The following is a 27039-nucleotide window of genomic DNA, read 5'->3' as shown; positions in this document are numbered from 1 at the left end:
ACCGGTGTCAACACACAGACAAGTGCACTAACCCCAGTACATTACTAATGAAGGACAGTTTTGTAACTTTAGTGTTACGCCTGGTTCCAGTTCTACACTATCGTCGCAAACACTCCGTAACTCGTATCCGAACACACCGGACTTTTCATCAACACAGTCAAGCAGTTCGAAGCTGTTCCTCCAAGTTTCATCAGTTTTACCTGACATTAAAGTGAAATAACAGAGTTAATGATTAAATAGACACTCGGCTTTTGATGGGGTTTGCAATCAAACAAGCATTTTATGTCTGTTTATAATTGACATACGAGATGATGTGAATGCTCGGGAAATACAACCTTGGTTGTTCACAAAAGTTGCTGGTTTGTGAGTAGCTCAGTGCTAAAGATGAGGCTGATTATAACATTGCTACGCAGCATAAAAAAGACGTCCTGGGAGCCCTGGGTCAACCATCGATCCCTTCCTATGTAACGAAAGGACGGGTTAATTTTGTCTCATTAGCATTCCCATTGCACGACCCTACAGATTGACAACTAACACAGATGCATCTGCTCTGTGCTTATTTTAAAAAGCTTTCCCCCAACCTCAAAACATGAGTCTTATTTCCACACTTTTCTTTTTTGTGTCTTTATTAGTCGTAAAGAGATACACATCAACCCACCACTCATTTCCCCTTTTACTCCATGTATTTTTCTTCATTCCTTCTTCCCTTTTCTTTTTTGTTTATTACCTCATTTTTTTTTCTATTTCTGCCCCCACCCCCCAGCTATATTTCGTCTTCTCATCACACCCTACCCTTACTCTCTATATCCCAGTGCCTTGATGTTTTTGTTGCCCTGTGTAATAGACGAGGTTTCGTCGACACCAAAGTGGCAAAGTTCAGATTGAGGGAGAGGGAGAGAGAGAGAAAAACAAATCCAGCGACGAACAAAAGGATGCCTGGGCTTGGAAACTATAGCAGGAATATGAAAACCGCAGTTTCGACTGGTGTATGTATGCGTGTGTGCGTATGTCTGTGTGTGTCTGTCTGTATGTGTGTGTGTGTGTGTGTCTGCGTGTATTTTAAAGGTTCCTTTGAACTGCCTTTGTGCTGAGTCGGCGCTGCTTTTTGCCAATGCAAGTCACGGTCATACGAACTTTGTGTTAACCTCTTATGTCGAATGAATCTTTTCATTTGGAAAGCCATAAATCTCATTCCGTAGCTCCTTTTGTGCAGCACACTACGACTTAGTAAGCCAAGTGTGTGTTCACAACAACAACAAAAAAGTAGAAAAAAGTTACAACCGATAAAAAGTATAACTTTAAAAAAACTGATTCCAGTGTAAAGTGCGGAACTGGCTGTTCACAGGAGGGATCGTGGAAGGGATCGGAATGGAACCGGAGTACAAACATACACAGTAAGCAAGCTATTTTCTAAAAAGCTCCTTCAAGGTTTACATGGAGACGATGATTTATCGTTCCGAAACGGTCATTATTTTGGTGAATTTCAAGTAGTTAGGACCTGCTGTGATTTGAGCCAAGTGGGTAGAAATGGAACGATGAACTGAGGGGTGAGAGAGAGGGAGAGATGCAGGGGATGGAAAATACACAAATAAATGATCATTTTAAGAGGATGTTTGTAAATGAGGTGAACAGCGACACACACGCGCGAAAAAGAATATTTTAGCTGAAGTTTATGTTGAACTGTCGGCAATTGGGGGTTGGGGGAAGGGCCTGTAAATGTTGTGCATGCGCGAGAAGCAATGAGTGGTGAGAGAGAGAAAGTTTAACATTAAAGCATCTGGCCTGCAAAACTCTCCGACTCTAAATGGAAATATCAGGATTCCATTAAACAATGACTGTTGCATTGGTCATTTCCGTACTGTGATGAATTTATGTGTTTAATTCTTGTAAGTGAGTCTTTTTTGTGTGGTGGGTTTTGGCTTTATTTTAAACCTTATAATTAAGTGTCCGTTCGTTCTGGACGTTTGGAGCCTGTTGTACTACGCCGTACTTTCAGCCTTAAAATGCTCTTTAGACAGCGTGTCCACCATCGGTTGGGTCGTGCGGTTCTGCAATTAGCATCTATTTGTTATCCTTTCCCTCCTTTTTTCCTCTGTCTTCATCTTTGCTTTTTTCTTCTCCCTCTTTTCCTACCTGCGAACGTTTCATTATTAACGCTTTCTCTCAGTCGACTAACACCACCCCCCCCCCCCCCCCCCCACCCCCTTCACCCCGCCCTTGTCGAATCTTTCTATCACTCGCCATCATTGTGGGACAGCTGTGCTTATCACTACCGGTACAGGAGGATTCATTCGTCTTTTGAGTGTTCCACTCAGAGCGTTATTAATTGCCACTACAATGCTGGTGATTTTTAACTAATAACAAAGTTGTAAATTAACGCGTTGCTTCAAATATTTCTAATTTGTCAACACTGATTGATTTGATTAATACTCCTCTAGTACAGATAATGTTGCAACCAGTATATTTGCTGCGTGACTATTAATGGAGACCGGTAGTTTCCTATTATGAGAAACTTAATGACACAAATGTATTTTTTTTTGTAAGCGACATCATCAGCACAACCTTTAGATAAGAAACGATTACATGACTAAAATTTCCATCGTACCACAATGTAAAACGCCAATTTATTCTGCGCGCCTGTCCATTACAGTGAGTGGTACAGTACCTATAAAGTTCGATATGTATTTGTTCACATAGACATTTAACTAGATCGTTCACACGACACCATCTTAATCAATGAACGTTCCAATATATTTATTTAGAAAAAAACACCTAGGTGCAGTATAGCAGTGCTGATGCTTGAATACGACATGTAGAACACCTGGAAGTCAAGAGAATACTGTTAAACTTCGACCTCTGGTCCTTTGGTTTTTTCTTTTGGGATAAAGCCGGGGAGAGAGTGGTTTGAATCGTCTCAAAGGATGGTTAAAAAGCCTGAAAGAATAGCACGCTCTGATGATGAACTTACTGCCAGCGTTAAGCCTTTAAGCCTTTTGGCGCATTCTGACACTTTTCTATTGGAAAACAGTAACTGAGATTTGCAAAGTTCCTTCGTTCTCGGGACATCTATTGTTTCATCCTATTTCCACTATCATCACTAGATTCTAACAATCTATTACATACATAAAAATCCAAGTATCCCTATTTTTGTTCCTTATCGCTTTAAAGCTAAATACAAAAACCTTCAACTCGCACGAATTTGGTGAATCTTCCATATTAACCAGAAACGAGCAGGAGTCTATTTTATTTACCTTATCAACCTTCATATTAGGAGTACAAACGTGCTTGTGCGAAACAAACTTTCTACAGAAATTAAATTTAAATGGAAGTTGCAACCCCTATGAGACCTTATATATATATATATATATGAGGAATTCAATCTGCCGAGTATTGTGACTCGTCTTTAAATAGGTTGTATTTGTGTGCATGAAACCTTTGTCTGGGTTTGGGAGCCAAGCTTTTCAAGCAGACCTAGCGATAGTTCAGGGTCACTGGCAATTTACTGTCCCATTACTTTAAAGCATAGCACCCCAAACTATTCAAGAAATAAGAAAATTGGAACGGCTGCTAAATACTACCTTGACGTTTTTCTCTCTCACAAACTGCTAAGAGTTCGGTTAATCGAAACGAAATATATTGAGATATTTGCATTGAGACACAAATGGCGCTCAAAGCACGTTCACATTATGAATGGAATATTTTGCCTTGTCAAAAAGCATAACACACAGAATACACTTCACCAGTAAACATTTTCAAAGGCATAGATCGCGGAATTGCATTTATACGTAGAAATACTTGCAACAAACATGACATGAAATGCTTTTCGGGGACTTGCTGGTGCAATGGATTGCATTATATGCACTTCACGTGTAAATGGCTGCATGACACATTTCACCAGTAAGGATAAGTCGGCTGTGCTAACGTGCATTGGTCTAAATAATGTCCTCTTTGATCGAGGCAAATTTATTTATTGCTAAAAGCATAATCTCTAAAACATAACAATAGCCTGGAGGACTCGTGTTACTTTGAATATGAAAAAGTGGGTGGATTGGTCTGATTCGTTTGTCCATCTCGGTAAATATGGTTTGATGAGAATGTTACATTTCTATTAATTGTCTAGAAACCAACGTGAAAGGAATCTATACATCAGATCCAGCAGAAAATCTAAACTTCTAATACCATTAGGCGGGGACACAGAATAAGGCGTCATATGGCGATATAGCAAGTAGTTAATCCTTGTAGCATCCCTTCAAATTTGCTTATTAAATCAGTGGCCAGCAATAATTTATTTACAGAGTGACTCACACATCTTGTATATTGATGACATATTCTTCAACCACATCTGTTTACTGCCTTCCAATAACATGCAGAATCTGCAAAAACATTTTAAAAAAAGTCACACTGAAGTCTTCGCAGATTTCTCTTTTGCAGATTGCACACAACATAATCTTCAGAAAAATCTTTGCGAAAATATGCAGAATATTTATTAGAAAGTGTGACAAGCCGTGCAAGTGTGGAAGTATATCCACTGGTACCATGGTTGTCGAATCACAATTAAATACGTTTTATACTTCCACATACCTAATTGAAAATTGTATGTTAAATACAACAAGCAAATGAGGCTGAAATGATATCTCTTATTCTCCCGAATTATAAAAACAGGGTTACGTTACAATGAAGTACCCAATTAATTTGATACACTTAACCGATAATCATTCTAAAAATTCACTATTATAGTATTTCTAAATATGTATCGCTTAATTGAAAAACATACACAAACATTGAAATCATAGTATTGCCCTTTCTGGCTAGGAGTCCATTTAATGAAATACTATAGGATAATATTTAAAATATTTAGTCCCTAGTATTACTTATCGTAGTTTCAGTTTGATACACTGGCTCGAGAAGCGCGCTATTTATGTGTTTATTTGCAGTCATTTATTTAGCAATAAAAATCTGATTCAATTGTTAGGCAGATCATTTTATTGTATCAATACTTCACCCAGGCACGATTTCTAAGCGATTAAAAAAATGGCTGCTTTGTGGCAGGTTATCAACTGCCGCCATTCTGTGACGCGGATAAGTGGGACTATTTATTGCAAGTATTAATAAATTATTTCGGCTAGTATTGTTAAGTATTATGATTCGTTTTTTAAAGATAAAATTAAGAAAAAATAACTGCGTTGGACTTGAAATTGATGGAATAACATGTATCTGCCGAACATTTAAAACAATTTCATTTACTGGGTATTAGATTATTGCAGATATATCAGGGAAATAGTCAGGGCAGGTTATTTGCTTTAATAAATTGACCGCGCTGAACAGCTAACCAAGTAGACTGGCCTATACAGTTCCAATACAATCAATGATAGCGGAGATATATTTCATATCCCAGCATATATTGATTTTAGATACTGCGTGCATTGTATTTGTTGCAGTGGATTGATATGTTTATATATTTTGATATACATACTGTTATGTATATCTGGAATATCGGTTCCATCTCTTCTGGATGCCCTTTGAATTGACCCCACACCTCCGGTCCTTTTCCAGTGTGACGTTCAATAGACACACATGTGCTTTGTGTGTGTTTTTTTAAATATGGCCAGTGGTTTTCTTTTAATTTCTGTTTTTTTCCCCTTTCTCCCCTAAGATCCGACGATTAAAGCAAGCTCACAGTGAGTAGATTAAATCGGATCTGAGGTTGGAATCCCGGCCTAGCACGTGACTCTGAACAATTGCATTTATTACAATATCAGGACAATCAAACATAAAGCAAGACTTATTAAAATATCGAACACCCTGCATTCATTTGAGTTGAAATAGAACAAATTACTAAGATCGGCTGCTACCGTAATGCGCGATTAATATTTCACATTGTTCAATATATTAATTAAGTAACATGCTTGCATGTTTACTTTAGAACTAGAGACAATGGTGTTGTGCTTATTAATCATCGCGAGCATGATGAAAGTTGGAGGCAGTTGGGAATTTGTAACATATTTGATATAGCATAAAGAAAGGGTAATGCTAAAGTTTTACAGCTTGCAGCTTCTGAACCTGTAAGGTGGAGAACTGATTTGTGTGGCGATGTATTTTATAAATATGTCTTCCGAAATGGACTCAGTGACTTGATGTTATATGCTGTTGCAGCCAGTCTAGAGGCAGTGATCCTTATGTATTTTTGCAGTGGTCCAAACTCACTAGATTATTTCATTAAAGTACTTTACGAATTGGAAAAATAAATTGCAGGTGCGTTTCTCGAAAGTATTCCAACGCTAAATTCACTCACGTTCACTAAAACTAGCTGCAGTAAGTTGCATTTCTGCAACAACGTAGTTTTATCAGTATAATGAAGAACTGAAGCAGAATCGTCGTCCTCTCTGAGATAAGCAAGACCTAAAATGATGCCCAGAAAGTAGTTCCGCCCTCTTCATTATTACAAATGTTTCCACACTCTCCAACACTTAGCAATGAATTCAAATGCTCCTTTTCAATAAAATGATGTTCGATGATTTACAACCTGCATAGCCACGTCCGACCAGATTTAATAAGTCCCCAACTTTAGTAAGTGTCGATTTTACAATGCATTTAGTTCTACCTTTTTAATTTTGCATTGTCAAAAATCGCTTGAGTCTACTGTATTAAATATCATCTGAATAGTTAGGAAACTTGATGCACAAAAAGGCCTGACTTATATTCTGTATCTGGTACTTTAAAAATGACAAATGTCTTGTCAAATGTAGAAAATCTATTCCATCTGGATCTCCACAATTACTCATTCAGTGAAATGCGGCTGGAAAGGTCTGACGGCGCGTCACATAAAATAAATTTGTAATGTAATAGCAAAAACGTAGGGATAATTTGCTGCTAATCTCCTTGTAGCATGGTGCCGGAGAGGAAATCAGCTGTATAAAGAGTGGAACCGGGCTTGAAAAGGAGAGAAAAGAAGTTTATAATTAGCGATGAGACATAAAGCATCATATTTTTTAAAATCTTTATGTTGGAGTGCTGTGTGTTTCTTGTTTTATAGTCCAGGGAGAGTTGGATAAGTGCCTGACCACTGAATTAATAATGGCCAGTTTCTAGGCTGCCTGTTCTGTTGGAGCCGGGTTTATACTGTAATCATTAGCAGCCCCTCTGGCTACATGTTTTGCATCGGTGTAACACTATGACACAGTTGTAATACAAACTCCTCAGTCTTGCTTTGCATTTTGTGGCAGCAAGTTTAACAGCAGTAGAATTCACCCTCACACTCTAGTTTAAAGGTAACCATAAAAACTGCGACACGCTACAACATTCATATGTGAAAAAGAAAATGTTGATATATTTATCAAACATTTTTACACTTATCATCCTTCAATTTACATTGAGGGATAGATTGGATTCACCCGTCAATAAGTCTATACATTGGAAAGGTATTTATGGTTTTAAAAACATTCACTGTTATATCGTTTAATATAGGTTGCTAATGGAATTAATTGGCATTATATAACTTTGCCATTAACAGATAAACTACTAAGTCTTCGAGCAAAGCAATATTTTAACGTGAGCGGTTCAGGATCAGCACGTCAAAAAGGAAGCTGTTGTTGGTGTCTAATAAAAGGTTCAATAATTTAATGAAAAGTTACAAAGGGTAACGATGTGTGTGTCATGTTTGAGAGACTGTTTGATCTGCTCCCTTGTTTTGGAGTGCACATCCCATGAATGACAGCGGGGTGGCGCTAATATCTGTGGTTTTCCTGCTGTACTTTCAAGATGGTGTATTACCAGCAGGCACAAAAGAATCTTACATTATTGAATTTGTTTGGGGTCCATAAAATGTGATAAAATCCCACATATATCACGTGCACCTTTGTAAAATAAAATTATGCTGCGCGCCACATAATTTGAATGCTACAATTCCAATCAGTGATCGCTGCATTAAAGAGTTTCGCAGATTAAAAGTTCAATTTTTAAGCAATAGTTGGAATAAATACCTGCAGCGAAACTGATATTTTGCACAAAGGAGGTCCCTTAAGTTGATCCTGTTTGCGAGCTGTCTTTTTGTTCGATTGGGAGTATCTGACAAACTATGGAGTCTCTGAACTTAGATTATGATTTTGACATTGCTTTGTTTGAATAAATAATAGATTAGAAACTGCACTCTTCTATTTAATATAACTGCACAGTTTTTACATGTAATGATTGCTTTTACTTTTTTTCCTTTTAAGATAACCAAATTATCTCAGCTATAAGGTGTTGGAGAAAAACACATTAAACTATAAAACAGGACTGCACTAGAAATATAACTTGTCGGTAGTTTCATTGTGAGATACTTTTTATTGCTAGAAGTTTATCAAATACAAAAGTACATAATTATAGAATAGTAGCGAAATAACCACAATACATTAATGCTCCCCCTTCCCGCTAAAAAAAAAATATTTTAGTACCTGGCGTTTTATCTCGCTGTTGGCACCCTGATTGCAAACGAAATTATTTAGACGCTATCGCTTGGTATATTTTGTTTTATGTGGAAGGACATGAACAAAGTCAGGCAGGTGAAAGTTATGTGACTAAAAGATTGTGAAATAATTGGAGCCTGCAGCAGTTGCCTGCAGTTAAAGACGATTGCGTTCATAAAGTGTGCTAAATTTATTAATTCTGAGTTAACACAAGATATTTGGAATACCTATGCCAGCGAAATAAAACCATATGTTAAGGAAAGACTTTTCATTTTTCTAGGTAGCATTTATTCAAGATTTATTTTGTTTAACTTTGTCAATCGTCATGATTAATCAACAATAATTGTGAAACACTTCAGCTATGAGTATAGTTTCTCGCATTGAAGAATCGTTTGATTTCAGTACGAGTTCGTATTTATTATCACACAAAGCCATCCATGCATTTTATTTTGCGGGATAATTGCGAAGTTCCAATTTTACATTAAGCTGACACTGGCAGATATAAAATTGTCGCACATCCATTTTCTTTAAAACCCTAGCCTTATGATTATGTTATTTGTTTTATTTTGTATGGTATTGTAGTGGATCTTCAGGAGAATCTATTAGAGTTATTACCCAGTCAGGTACTAGGAGGCGCTGGTCCCTGAACAAAATTATGTGCTAAAAAGCCCAGCTCTTTGTCTAGGTGATATGTGTCGAAGGTAATATCAAATTACAAAATTAAATTCTTGGCAACGTAAACCAACGTACCTATAATTGTAAAAATATAGAGCATCGTCTGGTGTTATTTTACACCCTACTAGTTGCAAAATTAAATTATACATACCTACGGCGGCTTATCAAAATGCCCTTGCTGAATTACATATATGTTTTGGAAATTAAAAAAAAAAGGTCAAGCTTTTTTAAAATTTGAAGTATAGAATAGCTATTTTAAATTAAAAGCGAGAAAGGCGACATCTACATATTTCTTTTAGTTTGCCAGTACAAAATGAACCGAAACGAATTCATTGGTGTACCAGTTTCGTTGAATATTATTCGTCGAGAATGTTGTTTGTCTTGTGAAATTAAAAGTGACATTTCAGCATTAAAATCTCTTAAATGTAATAAGTGAAGTCGTACCACGGATTCGTCGGGGGTCTTGATAAATAAACCAGGAAAAGACGAAAAGACTAATCAATGAAACTATGTTTTCTCCACGACGTTTTGGGGAACTGATAGATTATAATTGAAAAGAGCCGATATAAAAGTGAGCACCAATCTAACCATCCCAAACGCGTATCAGACAATAAACTCTGAGCGTATGCTACTATAAAACTTTTGAACATTTCACATTAAAATGATAAAATTGATAATTGAAATACTTTTCTCTTTTTTGAAACTGTGAGAAAAGCAACTAATTCGCATACAAGCTTTTTTACACGTAAAAGTAAAAGAAAATGATCAACTTGTGCAATTTGGATTCAACGGCGCCGACTTGTGATTATTAAAATTAAATAAGACGCTCTATAGAAAAAATAACAAAAATAACAAATGCGGGGAATTTATTGTGCACATTTGATTAAATACTTGTGAATGGACAAAAATGATAGTTTACACAAACTATTTCTTATATTCAAATCACATTTCCATTTGTTGCATTAAAATAAATTGCAGGTATATTCCAAGGATGGGGACCGATGTCATACATTAATAATCAAGCTGCTTCTGATCCTTCATGGTCTGTGTTCTGAGCGTAAATTTTATTGAAGCTTGTAGTCCTCTGTGCTTTTTCTAATTTCCTGTTTTCTTATAATCTTTGCAATCGTCAGGTTGTCACCGTGGCTGCATCAAAATAATAACGTCCAGAGCAAATCAATTTGTTCTTTGCATTTTGTTCCTTTTTGAAAGCGGATTTCAGATTGTAAATCAGGTTATTTTCTTTGCAGATTTCAAGAAAATGGACAAACGGGGTGTTACATAGTCTCTCCATGAAATTATGTCTCAGTCTAGATAATTTTACATCACTAATATGTAAAAAGGTAAAGTGTTCAGAAAGCATCTTTAATCATCATATTACGTACATATTTTAAGTACCATAATCCTGGCACTATATTTTAATCAATACAAGAATTAAAACAAAAATCAAATATTTTTATATGTATTTTTATTACAATAAATGGAATGCTTTAACCAAATGCTTTAAAATATTCCAGCAGTGTAACACAATAACTGTATTTATTATATAATGGTGATCTTGTCAAATGATGTGCGTTTCACGTGAACTGTGCCTCCTTCCGCTACTTATAATGGAATAAAGTCTTTCGAACTAATTCGTAACTTTTGATGCCTTTTATTTCATTTAAAGGTGACAAATATACGATTATGATTGTGGTAGATTTGTAAGTTTTTCTTGGTGATATCTTAATTCATTTGTTCTATTGATATATCTTTCAAAAAGGCCTTGACGGTGTCAATTGGATGACGGCATGGGAAATCATTTTGCACATTGATAATTAAAACAAGAAAGTTATCATGCAGGCCAGGTTTTTTTCGTATTCTCTATTTTATGGTCAAGGGATGTAATGTTCACACTAAAATCTCTGCAATTAAAGCAACCATTGTATTTAGTATATTTATGATGTTAACTATTAATAAAATACTCTCCTATAAATTCCTGTACACAGCCTAATTTCACTGTACAAACTTATTTGCTCTGTGTTCTTGGCTTCATTGCGTGAAGTTTATGAATACAGTGTGATAACTTGTCTTTGTATCGCAACGTGCTGTACATATGTTCTAATTTGGAGTTTAGTAAAATAGTATTCACAGAAGAGGAGATGCTGTGAAAACAGTCAGTGCTTGCTAAGCGAACCCCACCAAATCAATTTATGAAATGGTTTATTGTTGCCTGTATTTTAATGTTATGCTATGGCTACGAAATTGGCAATATAAAAGAGCACAAGTTTGAAATCATGTTTCATTAATAGACTTTGAAGTTTACTTTAGCACAACCGGCGGCTGCAGTATAATAGAAATCCTTTGTTTAAAAGAGACTTAAATGTCTTAGAAGCATGCAGCTGGCATACGTCAGAAGTGCTTAGAACATGACGAGTTTCTGCAAAGCACCTGTTGAACACCACCTTATACAAGTTCACTTCTGAATGAATCAATACAGGAGCCACAACCATTTAGATGTATTAAGCCTTTTCAATGATTCCATAGGTGTGTGTGTAAAAATTAAACCTTTTGGGCTACAAATGTACATTTCTCCATTAATTGAAAGTTTTTTTTTTGTATTTGGTGCTACCCGCTATGAAAAAAAAATCTCCACTCATTTCGAACGAATGTGCGGCACATATCTAGCGAAATTTGAGCCGTACCTTCAGAAACCAATTTATTAAACAAACGAATGTATAGCTGCAATTGAATCAAACTCAATATTTAAGCCACTTCATAAATTATGACGCGCCAGGCATTTTATTTAACAAGTTACTGTTTATGGCCCCCGACCTCTTCCCTCTCCAAAAATATATCAGCCACTACAAACACATCCTTCTAATTTTAAGTGAAATTCGAACCTAATCAACAATTCACATTGTTATCAGTTCAAACATTTTTATAATAACCCTTAACAGATGGCAGTGCTACAGGTGCTGGAAACTCAGAGTACTCCGCTGGAGAGGAAAAGTTTCAGATGGAGCAGGTAGGTATCATGAATCCCCTAAAACTACATTACATTTAAGGTTTGCGTGAAGGAAATATTTCACCGACGTCTTTCTTAACCAAAAAAAAAACACGTCGATCAAGATTGTTTTATTTTAACATGGTTGCGTCAGGAATAAACAACACTGTATATAGAAGGTACATTCGCAACGGATTCATTGTAGCAGTGATTTCCCGTCCGTTTTTCCGCCCTCCACTCCGTTTCCCAATAGGCAAGCCTATAGGGAATGAATTTGAGAATTTTTTTTTCACAGAAAATCTCGCGTTCAAGTGAATTGAGACAAGATGTACAGATCCAATTAGACTCTACCAAAAGTTCATCATATTCTCAAGACCTTAATGCCTAGAGATGGGGATTAAAATAGGAAAAGTACATATAATATGAGGGATGACCACCTCAACGTTAAAAACTAGTCTTGTAATGCACAACATCCAGGACTGCTGCGATGATAAACAATGAACGACTATGGTAGTAATTCTAACATAAATAGATATATATCAATATATTTTATGAACACAACAGATCTCTACAATGTATCGTAGATCTAACACGAAATATATGTTATACTGTAACGCGGATTTCCCCGGCCCTTGAGAATAAAAAAAAAATCAGGAAAATTATTGATTTAAAGAATCGAAATAATTGTCTAAAATTAAGCAGTTTATTGCGCTACACCATAAGCACTTCAAACTAGGAGTAATTTATACCAAGGATCAGTGGCCACTAAGATTTGAATCATTGTGCATTTCAATTCACACATAATAATTTTCATAGAATTTTAAAGGCCGATATCTGCACAAATTGTCCAACCTTGATGTGATAACTGCCAAAAAGTTTACATCAAAGACACAACATTATTCAGTTACCAGAGAAACTGTCTCCCCAGATAAGAATATCTTAATTACTGCGACACAAAGGTAAAGATTGTAAAAAAAAAAATCAGATTTGAAAAGGGAGCCTTTCGGTCTATTTCTTTGATGGGTTTCTATATCGGATCACGATGAAGTTCTCAATCAGGGAAGCTTGAAGTTCGCTGAACTCGGTAGCTATAAGTAAACAAGTTGTCAGATTGGAATAATCTCTCTTCTTTGGGTTCTGAGAAAATTTCGGCCTCACATTCTTAGATTTAGCTAAATCTACTTTCTTCTCCAGCCGATAGTGGCGTACTTCGTGTCTTGGACAATAATGTGGCAATTGTTAAAGTTTTGTGACCCATAAAATTTCGGGGTTAGTATTCTGGCTATGGCATGTAATTATGCAAAACACTTTCCATAAAGACTTGCCATTCGATCTAATGACATAGTCTACGCTCCAAAACTGTGTGTGTTGGGATTGGGGGTGGTTGGGGGGTGGTGGTGGGAGGGATGTTAGTGTGGGGTGCGGGGTGGGGTTGTGTTACTGATTGCACCCAAATACTATAGAGCCGCAAAAGAACTATACCTGAAAAGTTACAAACTGCAGTGAAGATACCGATTCTCAGTCTTCCTGTTTTTAAAAAAAAGTGCTTGCTATATACACTATATCAGTCTCTACAAATATGTATCTCAGAGCAATCTCCATTTTGATTATATGAGAGTTATTGATAGCTATGAGAGATCAGTGAGTTGCATGCATCTCTCTGGACTGACGGGACATTGACAAGTGCATTGTGAAAGGGACCTAACAGTTGGGATTGAATTAGTTGCATTTGTACAAAATTTGAGGAACAGATAATTAGGAAATCAAAGGAGAGCTATGACATCCAACAGAAACAAGGCTGGAAATCACTGATTACTTAGTAGAACTTTCTTTTATCATGAAGGCAAAAAAAAAACAAAGGCTAACGTGTTAAATGTAGCCCGACAAGCTGAACACGTTGGAAAATCGAGTATACCTTATTGACAATGCAGAGAGAAAAAAGTCCAGCATTTTAAAACGTCTTATATTAATCATCTAAACAGTGAGAAATAAGCGCAGACATGAGCTTACTTTCAGTACTTTGTGATCCATTTTCTATTTTACTGTTTCATCGTCTTTTTTTCCCTTAAGGAAGGAGTTACACAGCTTCTGTAGCGTTTGGTGCAGAGTTTTCCTGATCAAAAAATTACAGCAAATCTATCAGGTTGTTAGAACGCAGGTTTTGGAATTCAGGTATCAGAAGAAGGGGCTCTCCAGCAGGTGCCTTTAACGATGAAGGAAAGTTACTCAAACTTTTAGCTAAGTTATTTGCATCAAGTAAATATTTAACTTTTATTTTAAAAAAAACTTTTAACCGATTTATTTCATTCCATCATAAATAACCCTATAAGATTATATACGATTCTTTAGCATATATGTATAGTTAGCATGTTAGAATTATGTTTGAAACACCACTTGTTACTGTATAACATTGACGGATACACACTCTGCGACTGCAACTTCTGACCTGCCCTACGGAACTTCCCTAATATGAAGTGATTTAATCGCATCTTATTTAATCAAACACGATTAAAGTGAAATCAAACGGATAATACGGCATTTTACAGGTACCCCTTGTTTACTTTCAATTGAGTGATGCCGTCTCCACTAATTTCAGTCTCAAATGATGGGTTTGCTCACAGATCTTAGAGTTGTGGCATGATAAAGGTTTGCCCCACACAGCAACAGCGCTCTATGGATATTCAATATAGGCGCAAATCTAAAAGATATTTTGTAGCGAAGGAAATACTGCCCGGGACAGAGAGAGAGAGAGAGAGAGAGGCAGAAAAGACAGACTGTCAGGGGTCAGGCAGCCGGAGATTGCTTCTTGAGATCTTTCAAATTTCACACGTTTGAAGGCTTATAGGCTTACTGATTCGCATTTCAAAACAAGATCAGTGGATTCATAATCAAAAAATTGAGGTCTGTAACTGGGCTGCATTTTGATGCACAGAGATGTCTTGTAGGGTGAATGAATTTGGAAAGCACTGTTCTGACACGTCTCTGATCGCTGGGATGACGGGTCTCTCTGAGAAAAGATGAGATTGCTGTCTGTCTTGTTGCCTCTCAACCATCAAAGACCGAGTTAGCGGAATTTGGGAATCAAATTAAGTGGCGGACCAAAATGAAAGCCATATCAAAGTTTTCTTTTTAAGCACGAGTTACTTATGAGAGTGGTTGGGCGATTTTTCCATTCATGTACTTTTACTTTATTTTTTTTCCACGGGTTTATAACATTCAGAGATAAACACGGAAGTTCAGTGCAATTCCAAACAAGTCGGTGCCCAGTGACGTTTAAAGAAACCTGTTTGTTTTCAAGCGTACGCTAAATCAATGACGTCACCTGTAAGCATCATCTTGAAGAAAAGTTTGATAAAAAAAAGTAAAAATCCCAAATAATTATACCAGGAATATTAAAAATGAATGTCCTCTGCTAAGTTACAAAATTAATACCACATTATAATGAAAGAAAAGATAATTAACTTCTGCAAATCTTACGATGCCTGCGGGCTTGAAGCCATCAAGCCTGATACTATCATTTGCCAATCTTATCGAATATAGTTGGTTATATAATAATTCGTCGGCAATATTTTTGCCAAAAAAGCGAAGTTTAAAACTGGAGAATCTGAAATGGCATACAAAAGGAAGGTAATATCGCATCCAAACATTCCAAGCGTTTGCCATTTGTTTTATCATTCACCATTCTGTAACTAAATATTTCATATAAAAATCCATTTTATAGGTACGCAATTCGGGGCTTTCATCTTCCAATTTGTGATGGATATTCAGAATATTGCTATTGCAATTATAATGAGTTAACGTTAAAAAAAATTCTGTGGGGCGCGTTTGCAGATATGAAGGATTTAATCATGCTTCACGGAATATATGTGGGCGTTTTCCTCACGAAATAAACTAACGATGTGTTTGGGGAAAAGTGAAAGAAACGAGATTCATTTTCTTAATTAGTGTTAGGTCACAAGTCAAATAAGTTGGGGGAAAATCGATTTACACCAAAGTCTCTTTTTGTGACATTTCATGTGGTTTGATGACACTGTAACTGATGTGCGGATTTAATAGGTACAAGAGTGAGGAACCCTTTTCAATCGGTTTATTAGTTGTTTTGTTTATACTTTTGTAAATCAATAATACTGTAACTAGATTTATATCCTATCCTTGAGTTGCAAGCGAAACTTAGTTCAAATAGGCAGATTTTTCAAATAAAAGAGATACTAGTGAAAACTGAAAGGTAGGCTGATAAAAGGATCAGGCAATGAAAAGGGTGTGGAATAATAAAGTTAAAATAAAGCAATTTGAGATACTAACCAAGGATAAGAAAGTGGGACAAATAAGCATTGGATATTAACATTAGTAAACAGTATAAACCAAGTGAAAAACTATCGAAAAGCGGGGAAATGAAAACAGCCGAACGACAAAAATGTATTCAAAAGTGTAGCACAATAAACACGAAGAATAGAAACAGGAGTGACAAAGAATTGACGCAATAAGCAAAAATGGAAGGGAGGGGAAGACTTGGCAGAGGAGAGAAAGTGCGAATCTGAGAAAAGTAAGATAGAAGGGGCTAGAGATAAAACCCTGCTCTGATTGATGACCAGTTTGTGTAGCTGACATTACCATTAAATTATTGCCCAGTATCCTAGTTGTGTTGTCTGTGGCGAACCTCTACCACAAGCTGTTTAATTTTTTTCTAATAGTCTCACGCCTGGCTGCCTTTAGCGGCTCGCTATTAATCAGCAAGAGGCTCTACGTTCAGGAAGAAAAGCATTTGCACTGCACGTGTTTGACAGTGTAGGATAGGCTGCACTCAACCATTTATACAACAAATTATTCTTATCAGGTACACTTTGTATTTCAATAAAACTTCACACAGAAAAATGCTGCTTTGGAATTCAAAGAATAAACAGCCTGATCGGGCTGGGGGGACACAAACCGGTCTGCCTGTTTCGTTTTTATATACAAATCATAGCCAATCAAACCAGCAAGTCTGAAGCAAACGGGGCGTATTTATTTAATGTAACCTCGGTGATATTAGTTCACTTGAATTCACCTCGATAAGAAAGTGTTCTCTACTCTCAGACTAGCACGCAGTGGTATTATTACAGTACTTTAACCTTTCTAATTTTCCAGAATGGCCTGCACATTCAAAGGAGTATTACAAAGGTGCTTTTGCAGGGGGGCATACTATTTCACAGCACATATCAGCAGCGTATACTCTCACATGGATACTAACAGTTAAATATTAATTGAAATGTTCTGCAATTGAAACATGGAGCACTTTTTGAAATCTTTCACCCTTTTTATTTGTACTTATGTATGTGTTTCAGATCAGTGCTGTTGAATTATCCTGAAACGGTCCAGTGGGGTTGCCATTCCCTTTTCAGGTGAATCGAATAATAACGTTTACTGTGCTAATTACATCCCTTTGAGCCCCCAAATATCGATTCAGTCGTGTTCTTATGTGACAACTTTTCTGGAAGTTTCGAGTCTACGCCTAATATGAAACAAATCTCAGAACTGATCATTCATGTGATTTTTTTTTTGCGAATATCCTTATTTTTTGAATTCGATTTGTTCCAAAGGTAATGAAGTTGGAATTCCTCAGGGGAGTGGAGAATTAACTGTCCACTTAAATGGTGGTTCATTCATGTGTTTAAAAGGACCACAAATTATAAGGATAGTGGTTTAAGGAATTCCGTATTTTTCTCCTTTCATGCTATTCCATTGGTTTGTTTCTTCATCTCTCTTATTTACAACCATATAGTGCCAGGACTACATCACATTTACATATTATAGCAATTTTCACCAGTTGGACCAGTTAACTGGCGATTTGCATCGATTGGACACATCCATAGTAGGATTTGAGAGCGAGTTTTAACAGGAGCGGTACTAGAACCTGGCCTTGCATTAATTCGTCTTTGTACCGGCTGCAGTTTAACTCCAGCCATAAACGAAGGCACGGTCCAGATGATCTATACTTCGGTCATATTAAAATTGATCTGATTAGCAAGCAATACGTAAGAGACACATTTTTTTCTCTGAAACAAACAGAAAATCTGCCCGGGGTTAATATTTCCTAGACTGTGTAGAACGGGGACAAACGAGCAAAGGGAAGGACTAGCAGGGAGCGTGGCACACAGACTAATAAACCTATGAGACATATATCAAGGTAAAATAATTAAAGGCGCAATAAATGCCAGAGAGAGAGAGAGAGATCAAGGCGAGATGAGAAGGAGCAGAATAAAGAGAATTAACATATCTCCAACAACAACAATAAGAAATAAGGGCAACAATGTATTAATGTATAAACAATGTATAAATGTATTCGCCCTCAGCACAACAAATGAAAAATAATGCTTCACCGCAGTAGACAGAAAGCTTAGTCGGACACGTCCAATCAAAAGTGTAACTTATACCTTGGATGTTTCTACTTCATTACATCGCTGGTTTATTTGGTTATTTAACACACTTAACCCCAAACTAACCAGCGGACAGAAAAAAAAATGTCACCTAAGGTCATCCCATAAAATTGAAATACATCAGGTTTGTTCTTTTCCAAAATGCTCCGGAAAATTAGTCTCCTTTATTTTTAAAAAATTAAAGCCATCCATTGAAACAGCAGCTGTAGGTTAGCATCCCTACTGATCCGGATTAGTAACAGGTTGTGATAAATGGCTCAACCTTTGCTTAGAATTAGAATGAAGGCAGATTTTGGTTGTATATTGGCCGTGTCCCTTCCTCCTCTTTGGGGATAGAGTACCCGAAGAGCGTAGATCCCAATGCCGATTTCCATTTGTTTTACTGGGGGAGTTTGGCCGGGTGCAGCCCAGTTTGGCGAGATCGGTGAGCATGCAATTTGGGGGAAAATAACAACGTTCTTTGGAAAAGGCAACAGACCATATAGTCACATATTTCAAGAGTAATTGTGCTGGAGGATTGAAGATATCAGATTAACACATTATGATGTAGCCCCTGTAACTTGAGTGTAACTATTAAACATAATTCATAATTTATGCCGTATAGAGGTTATATATAACCAAGCAACCTGCCATTCTTACCAATACCAGATGCATTAGTCTCAGCATGAAGGTTTCAGCTGTCAATAGTTTTAACAGTTGCATTAACAAAACTACGATCGGCCGACCAAGCCTGACAGATTTTGGTGAGTAAATTCACTTCCGTGCAAGCTGTTAGGTAAAAATTCAAGGGTTTGGGCGGTTTTAACGGTAACGGCGGCGGAAGGTAAAAACCGCCTGAAATATATGAATATTCACGAGTTGCAGGACTTTGATTGAAATGTCAGTGCAGTCTACTGACATCTAGCCAAGGCTGAAGCGAGTTTGGGCATTGTCAAGAGTTTGTAAGGTTAAAGACAAGGATGGTCCAATTCTAATTTCGAACAGAAGTTCATGTAATGGTTGATGTGATTCAAATACAAATTAAAGCGGGAAAGTGGGCGACATCTCTCTTCCATAGTCACAGAATCAAGACGTACTTTGAGATGAAATTAGAAACAATTAAGAATAAAAATGCGCAAGATAAAAATGTCGTTGATGTTCAAAGATGTGACATATAGAATTAATGGGCGCCATTTATTATTTATACGCCCGTTTATTGTTTTGAAACCAGTCGCCTGGAGTCCCTTCGAAAAGGTCAAGGTTTTACGCCTTCAGCCTTTAAGGTTCAGTTGATAATTTGATTAGCGAACAAAATGCTAACGTAGAACTGCCGGAGAGATAGAAGTACCTACATTTTGCATACTTGGCGAAGTTCCAAATTGCGATTGACATTTGGCACACCTACACACGTGTGTGGGTTTCGACAACCACGAGGGGAAATCGCAGACGTGTGGGTAACAGGCTGTAGTTCTTCCAGTCTTCCTGATTTACAAGAAGTAGTTTTACAGGAGCCAAATTTTCCATTAAAAAACAAGGCACATAAAATCTTTGGTGAAAATATAATGAAGAGCAAAAGGTGGTTTAAGGCTTGATTTCTGCTCGGGTACTATTTGGTGGGAACCGATGGAGCTGGCAAACTGGAGCTACACCGAGATCAATCGCGCCCTGCCCTATGCTGCATATCATTCTCGCTGAGACTGCAGTCTCTTAGCCTTTAAAACTTTGAAAAGCAGCAAGTTTCTAGAGATCCCCGGGACTGACAGGGCAGATTCAAAATGCTGCATCCTTCTTGGTGGAAGTTATTTTACAATCCCTGTGAACTGAGACAGGTTGTTGGAAGGGTTCATTGATTTCCTGACTTTATATAATAACTACATTCCTATAGATAATTATTGCATGACAACATGTCAAAATATTTCACACAAAGCATTACTTCTGAAGTGCAGTGACTGTTGTTATGTATGCAAACCTACAGTACAGTAGAAGGACAGATCGGAACGTGACTCCAGAATGAAGCGGTCATTTTTTTGTACACAAAGCACATCCAACGCAGCTTCAGACCAATGCAAGTGTCTCTATGACTGTACACTCACGCTGCAGTTATACTGCTGGTACCGTTCTCAGACGCGATGCACAGCTGACGCACTGGAGTGTTACTGCAGGGTAGACTGAAGTCCGCCACAGAAGAGTTCTGTGCACGTCTTTTTGGACGCACAACCGGAACTCTGCTCCCTAAGTAGTTTATTTTGTAATGTTAGGAGAGTGCATCTGCTTAATCCTAACATTAAAAATACTAAAGAATCCGTCGGAAAGTATCCGCAAGACCTAACAGACTGCCAGGCCCTTGAAAAATGCAATTTGTACTGGGAGGAAGTTAAAGTGCATGCAGTGCAAAATCCAAGCAATCTGAGTTGCCAGCATTACGGCCCCCCCCCCCCCCCCACCCCGCCAACAATACCGTGCAGTATTAGTGTTCCGGGATGTCAGACCACTGGTCTAAGTTTTGGGTTATATAACACATTCAAAGCTTTTGGTTTATGATGCAAAGGTAGCAGTATAACTGCACTCTAAGTTGCTATGTTCTAATTACAAAGGTGGTATTTACCATTTCTGCTGAAAATCCCACGACACCTTTATAAGTTATCGAATAAACTAGTTACTTGTCAAGGATGCATTTTGTGTTCAATGAATATGACACATAGAAATATGAGTGGAAACCACTTACCAAGTTGGAAGTGCAGTGTAGAACTGATAAGTTCTTTAACGGACAAAAAAAAGTTTAGTTACGTAGAACTGAAGAAGTCCAGTGTTCGATGAAAAATATTAATTATGTGCTTTAGTTAAGCATCTGTTTTTAGATTGTTATTAAGTTGACAATTCAATATTTTCAGCCGGTCCCTTTACCCTCTTCAGCCCATGAAGCCTGACTCAGTGCTACATTCTTGCCTCTACATCAGACGATATGATTTCAAGCCCTTCTCCCGGATTTGAGTATATAATTTAGACTGATATTCCGGTGCAGTATTGAGGAATGGAATTTTGTTGGAGGAGCAGCCTTTCAAATCAGAAATTATTCTGTTCGGATGGGTATAAAAGATCCCATTCACTATTTGAAGAAGAGCAGAGGGTTTTCCTGGTGACCGGACCAACAGTCGGCCCTCAGCCAAAACGGATTAACTGGTCATTTGTCCCATTTGCTGACTCTAGCATATTGTTGTGTGCAAATTGGCAGTGGCATTTGTCTCCTCAACTACAGAGATGAAACTTCAACAAGTAATTAATTGACCACGAAACACTTTGAGACACCCAAGAGAATGACAAGTTAACTATTTTTCTTAGGTTTTTTTGAGTTAACTTTTTATTGGGCCTTATGGAATCTCGTAACAAAATATCTCAAGTTACTGGCAAGAATCAAGCTTACTGTCACAACTTTTCGAGATTCAAAGAATGATGGTTGCCATTCTGCCTCAAATATCTACTTTGGCTAGTACCTGTACAGTATGATGTTCAGTAGCAGAACTGAAATTGTGCTGGGGACTACGCATTGCAACACATTCTTCAACTAAGAGAGAGATCTGTGCATTTAATGTGACAGCGTGGACGAGAGTTTGCATATATCTTGGAGGGGACAAGGAATTCCCTGTGTATCAAGGTTGGGATGGGCCCTATGAATCAAGCGGTGGGATAGCCACCATGTATTGAGGCACAGATTATACGCTTTGCATACCTATGTATCTGTATTGCCTCCAGTCCACCTCAGATCCGATGCATGTTAAATATACGCAACGTCTTTCATGAAGGCACCATACAGTAAGTCCCACATTAATAATGCATACTAATATTGTACTGGCGTGAAAACCAATATAATGTATACAGTTCGGTCAGTCAGTATCTGTGAAAAATGTTTCAGGTCAATAGCCTATTGGTCATCGACCTGAAAGGTTAACTTTGTTGCTCTCTCCACAGATCTGCCCGACTTGCTGAGTATCTTCAACATTTTCTGTTTTTATTTCAGATTTCCAGTAACCATAGTATTTTGCGTTTGCATTACTGTGTACTGTTTCTGTTTTGTAGATTTTTAAAAAGCTATTTGCATTTTACTATGCCAGTTACTCTGACTCAACTTGCAAATTTTTCGTTTCTTAAAATAAAGTGTTTGGAGTAACTGAAAAAATGACTCCAAATTAGGGATAGAAATTTCCATTTAGTGCCAATGAATAGGTTTTAAAACTAGCTTCACGATAGACTGGCGTTATACTACATCCTGTGTGAAGTCCAAAGAATGTGAAACTACTCACTAGATATGGGTTCAGATATCTCACATTTCTGCACTTGAATCAGATCAGTGTCTAACATCAAGTTATACTGCTGGTTTCATGTCGATGCACAGTCAAAACAGTTTCACACTAATCTGAAAGTGGTTGTATGATGGAAAGCATACGGAATGAAATTTTCATTACCATCGTTTTTGTCAATTTTTATGAAAAGGCACATTGCTTGTGGGATTTGTTGGGTGAGTTACTGAGCCCCACAGTAGCACGGATCACAAGGAGTGTAAGGGGACATTCACATGCCATCTGTAGTGTTGCTAAAAAGCGCTTCCTGCTTCACGCACTGCTAAAGTCAGTGCGTAATATAGAGTAAATAGATTGAATCAATCTCCAGACTCAGCTATAAAATCCCAGCATCTGATAGTTTCACACCTGAACTGTAGATCCCAGACCGCAATGTAAAAGCTGCTGTCTGCATTTTGTTCTCAAAGGGTAAGGGAGGAAAAATAATGTGGAGAATGACTTCTCAACTGTTTACCCAATATTGAGGTAATATTAAAAATATATTTCATGGTTACAAAGATAGCCAAACTATTTTTGTGCATACATCGTGACCTGTTGGCGTCACCACACAAACATCGTGATGCCAAAACAACAATGAATCATTATCAAGGTTTTGGAGATGCCGGTAAGAATTGAAACACATTTCCGCACTTGTTGAATCTTTTGTAACATTATCGAGTGAAGAAAGGCATATCCCTTCATTTTATTTAACTCTGAAAGTTCAATATCTCCTCCAAGACTGTTGCTCCAGTGGATGTCAACACAATGTGCCAATACTAGAATAGAAAAGGACAGAGCCAAAGCTAATCATTATTTTTAACTGCTAAAGGAACAAATCCATTTTTTTATGCTGGTATGGAGGCTGTTTAAGTTAAACTTGAGCTAACAAAAGGCGATTGGTAGGCGGTTTCCACAGAAAAGTGCATAGAATCGTGGACTGAGATTTTGTCAAAACATGGTTATACATACAGGAATCCCATGTTATAAAATTGCAATTTGATTTATTGAGTCATTATAAATCAGGGTTCCCCATTGAAAACGAACCCATTGCATACCTTTATCCCAACTTACTGATAAAAAAAAATCTTTAAGTCACATGTATTAAAAACAGAATTTGGTTTATTCAGCCATTGTAAACTAGTAACCTTGAAAACAATCCTTGCTCTTTAAAGAACACGTTTTTGCATTGTATATCATTATTTCTGAGATTACAAAATGGACCTAACCATTTACCACAGTCCTAGCGCTTCAAGTGAATACTCAGGAGCAGGAAGATGCACTGCATTAGCTGTTCTCAGCTATGTTGGTCTAAGTGCTCCTGGAAAAAGGAGGAATTGGCCATGCTTCCCATTACTGATCGTTATCCAGTTCTCTGCACGAAGTGCCCATGTTGAAACGGCAGGTGAGGGCTTGATCTGGTGTGAGAGCCCCCGAGGTTGTGTAGCATGTCAACAATCACCCTTAAGGCTCACGTTTGAATCGTGACCACTTGGCTGAGGTAACGAGGGAAACGTGATGTTCATGGAACCACATCTCAACAAGAATGCCTTCAGCAGTGGAGACAATTATTGAGAAAGTGAACAAAATATATCGCTGATTTCGTCCTGAAACAATTAATGTTTGCACTGTAACACACTTCAAATGCGCGCCTCTTAAGCACTGTCCTCTGAAAAGTGTAGAAAATCACTTATAGGGTTAGTATGTGAGCACTGTAGTACCGAGGAGATCACTGAAGCTGCAAGATAATTTATGCAAAAATAGCAAGTGGATGATTGACAGTTTAGGGGTAATCACCTCACTCAATTAAAATATGTACATTTTTCACATGATTTATTTTGCAGTAACTACCTCTTGTACAAACTTGTCAGATTAAAAAAAGTGACAGTATTATGCAACAGCTTAATGTTACGTTGCGGTAGTCTTTTCCTCAAGTACATTTCACCGATTAATTTTTTAGAGTACATAAACGAGCTATTAGATATTGTACTTCTGAAATCAAAGTTTGAAAATTGGGAAATGAACGCTTCTATATTTAGGGGAATAATTGTGAACAGGTTTAAACTTTTATATATATATAACCTTTATCACGAAAGAATGCAATGCAAGTTGAGCTACAGTTTTAAGAGCACAGACCCCGTCAATAAAACAGAAAGTGTAAATTCTTTTTATATAGATGTCCATTTTAGGAAACACTTGATACAAAACGTTTTTTTCTGCTGTTTGTTGTATAACCTTGAGGTTATGGAAAGGATAGCCTACAACTCGAGTTGCCACACACTTCCAGTTTTTTTTCTTTTGGCAAAACAGCATTTCTGTTGTGAAAGGAAATCTTTTCATCAATGAACGTCCTTGGACGTTTCACGACACAGTCGTGCAAACAGTCCAGGGACAAAACAGACGCCATGAACGGACCCCGTAAGTTAAGGAGACTGGCGTTTTACAATCCATATATAAATAACATTATGCCATGGCGGAGCGCATTTTCTCGTTTTAATAAGCGATCATTCATTAATGCACAATCAAACTGAAATAAAACATTTGGATGAAAATCTGAGAGATAGAAAGCACTGCATATGTGATTTTTATATTATGCATAAGGTCCTTTCAAAGGACAATAGCATTGATCAACTTGTAAATGAAAACGTTTTCCTTCAATTTCATCTTTACAGTCAAAATGTTGAAACTTCACTTTGAAGAAACTGTATCCAGTTGTGAAAGGGTAAATAATAAAACTGGGCATATGAGTGTGGGGCAGTTGAGAAATGCAATGCAACAAATGAGATCCACTTATTTTGTCAACAAAAGTTTCCCCTCCTCACGTCACCATTAATTGCCACATGTTCAAGCACGTTTTTTGGTTTCTTTGCTTCAGCGCTTCCTTAAGGCTGGCAGTATCTCCAGCAGGCACCGGGGACATGGAGACAGGCTAAGGCTGTGATCTGAGATCTGTGCCACGACAGAAAGCTATAACAATATAAGTCTGTTGGACATGCCGGCTGGGCTGTCAGTTTTAATTTGTGCATGACCTGCTGGCCGAAAAATGGGATAGAAGTGGCAGAAAGTGGGACTGAAAGCTAGTATTATTGCTTTGACAGCTTCACTCATCTAGAAGTAATGCAAAATGCAATTTATATTTATACTCCCTGACCTCCTGCTCCAAGAGGAAAGTATCTAATGAAGGGCCACGAAGGCAGGGGAGAAGCAGACTTAAGTTCAGCTGGAATTTGTCTACATTGTTGTTCTTCAACTGTTTAATTACAGTCGAAATGTAAATCAAACACTGAAGAGGGCAATGGAGCCTGAAGTCTTGCCATTGTCTTTTTGGGGGCTTGGGCAGGGCAGGAAGGAATAGGGAGTCCCAGGGATGTTCTGCAGGATGTCTGCTGAAACTCTTTATTAGATAAATGTTCAAGCAACACTCCCGGCGTTTGTTTTTCCCTTGAGACCCAGTCACTGAACTGTGTTGACTTTTCACCGTGGCACCAATGGCCAAACGTTGCATATTCTGGAGCAGCGCCAAGGAAAGGCTTGGGCTCACACCAAAGTAAACACCATCATGTCTTCTAGCTTTGTACACATTGAATACGATCTGCAAGAAATGTGTTTGCTGCCATCATATGTCTCTCTTTTTTTATTCTTTCTCCCTTTTAATCCACAGACCCGTGCTTCTGCTTGTCCTATAATCCTGTGGCATGTGCTGATGACATCACATGATGTCCACTGCCGGCAACATCCAGTCCCCTGCAACTGTCATTTAATGCTGCAACCAAATGAAAAATGACTGTGAGACTCACTGGCTCCCAGAAGTGACCTTGAGTATTATTAGAATGACCTCCCATCGGTTTGACCAGAAGACCTTTGATATCTGCATGAAGAAAATATACGAGTGAGATGCCTCGTCTACCAATAGAAAGGGCAATAATCAGCGAGAACTGTACAAAGCCAACGCTAAGTTGCAACTCATTGCTACCAACATTAAAAAGTGATCACTGTACACAATTTGAATCTGTTTCCATTGCTCTGAGAATGATGTTTTTAATGTACGTCATTAGCTTCTTATATTCATTTTAAAAAGCCTCAGGCTTGTAAAGGATATATATATATATATGTCAGTTGGAAATGAATCTGATAGTCGATAGAGTTTAACTCCTCTCAAGGAGCATTCGATTACAGGTTATGACAGGCTATATAGAAAGTCAGGAAGAAAA

General features: G+C 37.5%; 1 long non-coding RNA gene across 2 annotated transcripts; it reads left to right on the top strand.

Moving 5' to 3' along the window:
- The first annotated feature begins 391 nt into the window (after positions 1–391).
- Positions 392–26830, top strand: LOC137352408 (uncharacterized). 2 transcript variants are annotated; one of them, XR_010969702.1, is made up of 3 exons: positions 865–1394; positions 17427–17483; positions 26490–26830. It is a non-coding gene; the product is annotated as an uncharacterized lncRNA (long non-coding RNA). The 2 variants fall into 2 exon arrangements; XR_010969703.1 differs by lacking the exon at positions 17427–17483 and having other exon boundaries at positions 392–1394.
- Positions 26831–27039: the final 209 nt, after the last annotated feature.

This window comes from Heterodontus francisci, chromosome 38 (genome assembly GCF_036365525.1).
Source record: "Heterodontus francisci isolate sHetFra1 chromosome 38, sHetFra1.hap1, whole genome shotgun sequence".
Lineage (NCBI taxonomy): Eukaryota > Metazoa > Chordata > Chondrichthyes > Heterodontiformes > Heterodontidae > Heterodontus > Heterodontus francisci.
This window is presented reverse-complemented; position numbering and strand designations above follow the sequence as displayed.